The sequence below is a fragment of the Mustelus asterias genome, chromosome 20 (assembly GCF_964213995.1).
Source record: "Mustelus asterias chromosome 20, sMusAst1.hap1.1, whole genome shotgun sequence".
Classification (NCBI taxonomy): Eukaryota; Metazoa; Chordata; class Chondrichthyes; order Carcharhiniformes; family Triakidae; genus Mustelus; species Mustelus asterias.
This window is the reverse complement of record NC_135820.1, coordinates 8,396,285-8,401,659: the sequence shown is the minus strand read 5'-3', so window position 1 is coordinate 8,401,659 and position 5,375 is coordinate 8,396,285. Positions and strand designations below refer to the sequence as shown.

General features: G+C 47.5%; 1 pseudogene; it reads right to left on the bottom strand.

Moving 5' to 3' along the window:
* Positions 1-4,245: 4,245 nt before the first annotated feature.
* On the bottom strand, positions 4,246-4,421 carry LOC144508758 (U2 spliceosomal RNA; annotated as a pseudogene).
* Positions 4,422-5,375: the final 954 nt, after the last annotated feature.

Below are 5,375 nucleotides of genomic sequence, written 5' to 3'. Positions count from 1 at the left end.
TCCTCCTGGTCCCACACACGCTCTATTTTTTGTCTCCCATGACCGTGTCAGACAGTGCGTGGGATTCTCCCGCCTTCCCACCGCGTGTCGTTGGCCGGCAGTGGGATCTTCTGGACATGGTGCTGTCAATGGGATTTCCCAAGCTGCTGGGAAACCCACGCTGAGGCCATGCCATCGGCGGGACCGGAAGTTCCCACCAGCATGAACGGCCGGAAACGTTCAGTGTCTCTCCTCTCCGAAAGAGCATCCTCCCCGGACCCTCCCCTTTTCCCTGTCTCCGTATCCCCGTGCATTTATCGTGGCCACTCCACATAACCTGCATGTCTTTGGACACTATGAGGCAATTTAGCATGGCCAACGGTCAAGGAAAATGGTCGGGAGCTTCACGTTTTCGAGTTGTCCAGATCACCAACAACCTGTCCTGGTTCCTCCTCGCTGAGGCTATAGTGAAGAAAGCCCAAGTAACATGTCTCATTTTTCAGGAGGCTAAAGAAAGTTGGCATTTCTGCTACGACCCTCACCAACTTTTACAGATGCACCATAGAAAGCATTCTTTTTGGTTGTATCACAGCTTGGTATGGCTCCTGCCCTGTTCAAGACTCCAAAAACTACAAAGGGTCATGAACAAAGCCCAGTCCATCACGCAAACCAGCTTCCCATCCATTGACTCTGTCTGCTCTTCCCGCTGCCTCGGAAAAGCAGCCAGCATAATCAATGACCCCGCACCTCGGACATACTCTCTTCCAACTTCTTCCATCAGGAAAAAGATACGAAGGTTTGAGGACACATAGCAACTGCCTCAGGAACAGGTTATTCCTTTCTGCCATCAGACGTTTGAGTGGACCTACCTCATATTAAGCTGATCTTTCTCTGCACCCTAGCTCAAGTCCTTTGGGACAAGTAAAACTCCCGGAAGCGACGGCTTACCGGGCGAGTTGCTTTCGGCTCTGTGGAGTTAGTCTAGTAAACCTTCTCTGAACTGTTTCTAACACATTTATATCTTCACAAAAATGGAGACCAACACTGCATCCAATATTCCAGATGGAGCGGCACGGTGGCAAAGTGGTTAGCTCTGTTGCCTCACAGCGCCTGGAATTCAGGTTCAATTCCCAGCCTCGGGCCACTGTGGGTTCTGCACATTCACCTCATGTCTGCATGAGTTTCCACTCTGGTTTCCTCCCACAGTCTGAAGGATGTACTGGTTAGTTGCACTAGCCAAGCTAAATTCTCAGTGTACCCAAACAGGCGACCCGGAGATTTTTGCAGTAACTTCAGGATGATTCTCCCAAAAGTGCTGAATTGGTGAGAAAACAGGTCTAGATCAGGGCTGTTTTTTCAGCGCAACTTCAGATTCACACCTCCCCACTCTGTGCACTGCAGAGGTCCCAATTGTGAATATCATTAAAAACTCGGGGGGTGCGGTGCCTATCGCGCCAGAGTTTGACAGTTCTGGAACTCTGCGCATGTCCAGTGGCCCCAATCTGTCAGACTCCCCATTTGCTGGCCAGCTTCATCACTGGCCAGTCCAGGTCCCCACAGTACTGCCCCTCCAGCACCCCTCATGGCCCAATCGCAGCCCCCATGACAATCCCCGCGCCAGCCCCGACACCCCGCTGCCTCCAGAACGCCATGATGTCCAGTCCCCCCTCCTCCCTCCCCCAGTAGTAACAATCCCCCCACCCCCTCACCCCACCTCCCCCGGCAGGCAAGCCCCCACGGCAGACCACCACCTCCCCTAGCCTGCCCCGTTCACTGGCCTCCCTCCAGCCCAGACCGATCCCCATGCAGAGTTGCAGCGGGACCCCCCACCCCCACCGATTGCCCCCTCTGCCCTGCCCACAATAGGCCCCACCTCCTTGGCACTGCCCAATGCCCGATGGCCAGTGCCAAGGTGCCCCCTGGGCATGGACACTTTGCCCCTTGGGCAGTGGCAGGGGCACAGACTGTCACTGCCAGGGTGCCCATGCGTGGGAGGCACCATCCCACTGCCGCCCAACCCACTGGGAGGCCCCGATTGCCTCCTTCACTCCAGCGGGGTCTCTCACTATTTCCCCGAGCGTGGGAAGCTATGCTAAACCCCACTGGAGTGAAATACCCCTGGCGGGGTGGGAGATGCTATTGGGACCGGCCAGGTTCCATGCCGGGCCCGAAAATCACATTTAAAATAGATTTAAAATACATTTTAAAAAATTTAAATCACTTACCTCTCTTCCCGCCGGTTTCCGGCGTGGTCCTGACTCCGCCTATTCTCCGGTTCTGGGAGACGCGCATGCATCGAGAACACATGCGCGAGTCCCGTGAAATGGCCAGCACACACATTCTCCTGACCCGAGCCGCCAGAAAGTTTGCTGTTCGAGATGGGAGAATCACCCCCTTCATTGCAGTGTTAATGTAAGCCTACTGGTGACACTAATAATTCTATGTAGTCTCACCAATGTCCTGTATAACGCAAACATACAGCAACCAGTATCTTCCCATCACACCTCTCAACATTACATGTTTCTATATTTCCACCCTTGAATGCATCCACGCTATGCTGATATCTTTCTTCTGGATTTGGTTTTGGATTTCCATTTTAGTGACAATATGAAACACTCTATAAGAGGGAAACATTCTCTTTGGTCTCCTAGTCTGAGGAAGGACATTCATGCTATTGAGGGAGTCCAGCAAGGTTCACCAGACTGATTCCTGGAATGGAAGGACTGACATATGAAGAAAGACTGGATCGATTGGGCTTGGACTCACTGGAATTCAGAAGAATTAGAGGGGATCTTATGGAAACATATAAAATGCTGATGGGACTGGATAAGCTAGATGTGGGAAGAATGTTTCCGATGTTGGAGAAGTCCAGAACTAGGGATCACAGTCTAAGACTGAGGGATAAGCCATTCAGGACTGAGATAAAGAAGAACTTTTTTGCTCAGAGAGTTGTGAACCTGTGGAATTCTCTACCACAGAACTGTTGGAGCCAGTTCACTAGATTTGGTCAAGAGGGAGTTGGACGCAACCCTTACAGCTAAAAGGATCAAGGGGTATGGAGAGAAAGTGAGAGTGGGATTGGTGATCTCGGTCCTGAGCCGGCCAGCAGTTTCAAATTCATCCTCAATACAATTTTTCAACTCTGTCCCTTTGTGACATGAGTTTCAATACTTTTTTGTTCAATACATTCCAAAATTTTGCGTGTGCCAATAAGGTCTTTCTCAATTTGGAAGATGTTCTGTTGTGTTACCTTTTGCGAATCCATTGTCAATCGAGGCGCATATGCTCTGATTAGGAAACATGTTCCTCATCCAGTGCAGAAATGACAATGATTATTGACAGAATGTCCATCACATTTCAGTTTTTATGATAAATCGCTTGCCATTAAACATAAAGCTCCTGCACTTATCCCAATTTCATTGAAGCAACTTCATCTATACAGAAACCTAAATGTTGTTGCACTTTCTGTGATGGTCAGTGTGAATTGTTTCTCATGCCCTTTCAGATAATAAAGCATATATTTGCAATAGGAAAAACAAGTTTTAACTGCAATGTCAACACCCAGTGCAATCATATATATATGCGTATTGGAATAGAGCTGGCCAAACTCAAAAATCTGGTCCAGATTAACCCGATCCTCCTGATCAATTCCACGAATCTTTAAAATCCTCTCGATTTCCTTGACCACTTCCCACACCATTACATATGCCAATCAATCTGATCCCATTCCTGCATTATCTGATATCTTACAGGATATATCAAACAGAAAGGAATAGCATTCAGTAGAACAGCCATTGTCTTTTCCCCACTTTTGGCACAGTGGTTAGCACTGCTGCCTCACAGTACCAGGGACCCGGGTTCAATTCTGACCTTGGGTGGTGTCTGCCTGGAATATGCACATTCTCACTGTATCTGCATGGGTTTACTCCGGGTGCTCCTGCTTCTTCCCGAAATCCAAAGATACACAGGTTAAGTTGATTGGCCATGCTAAATTGCCCATTAGTGTCCCAAGATGTGTAGGTTAGGGGGATTAGCGGGGTAAATACGTGGGGTTATGGGGTTAGGTCCCGGGTGGGCTGCTCTGTCGAAGAGTCAGTGTAGACTCGATGGGCCAAAAGGCCTCCTTCTGCACTGTTTTTTAAAAATCCAATTCAATCAAATCAAGTCCAATTCAGAGTCTCAACAAGTTGAGACATTCCCGATCCAAGCTGACAAGACAGGGCTCTCACCTCCTGTCTTGGGCTTGATTTACATGATCCAAGCTGATTGGAGTCGGCATTGCACCTTCTCCAAGGTTTGATCTCATTTGCATCTTAGCCAAAAGGCCGAAATGCCGTTTTTAAAAATTGCTTCAAATGAAGCTAAAATGTAACCTAATGACTTCAACCAAGCACAGCATGTCGATACTACACTTGATCTTAGCCAAAAGGCCGAGAAGCACGATTGGAATTTCTTTTGTTTCTGTTTCATGTTTTGTTTTCAGTTCGCCATCAATAATAATCACACATTAGATAGCTGCATTCCACATCTCCATAGATCTTACCACAGCAGAATTAATGAGGAATGTAAATAGCAGTCACTGTAATTATTTTCTTCCATATATAATTTGGAAGGAATGCTTAGACAGTCCTGAGATGTGTGTCACTTCACATGTTAAGCCAACCAGTTGGCATGTGACAATGGCCCTTTGTCAGAGATGGCAAAGGGTCATCGAGACTTCAAAAGGTGCTCCATTCTCTCCCCAGAGATGCTGTCAGGCCTGCTGAGATTTTCCAGTATTTTCCATTCCTGGTGTTAGTATACTAAAGATTTTATGATTTGCTTTTAATTACATATTTGCTTAAAATAGGAGACCAGTACTGTATGAGTTGACCTTCAGGTATTCTGGGGTCTACAATGTCGCTACATTGTAGACCCCAGACAGCAAGCTGAGAGGGAGTGATTGGAGGCAGCAGTGCTGGTGAGAGATTGGTTGAATTGTTTATTTATTTAATTAGTCAGCAAGTGTGTGTTTTTTTTTGGCCTTTACTTTTGTAGTAGTATTTTAAGTTTAAAGTGAAAACTGGAAGTGGGCTGCTAAGGAGTCTGGGAAGGGTTTTTATTTTAACGTTAAAAGTCAGTTACCTGGGAGGTTCCCCCTCATTGTTCCACTGGAGCAAGCTGAGAGGGAGTGATTGGAGGCAGCAGTGCTGGTGAGAGATTGATTGAATTGCTTATTTATTTAATTAGTCAGCTAGTGTGTGTTTTTGTTTGGCCTTTACTTTTGTAGTAGTATTTTCAGTTGAAAGTGAAAACTGGAAGTGGGCTCCTAAGGAGTCTGGGAAGGGTTTTTTAAGTGCGTGAAGTATAAAAGGTAGGCTGCAGTTTACAGCGGGCAGCGTCGGGAGCGGGCAGTG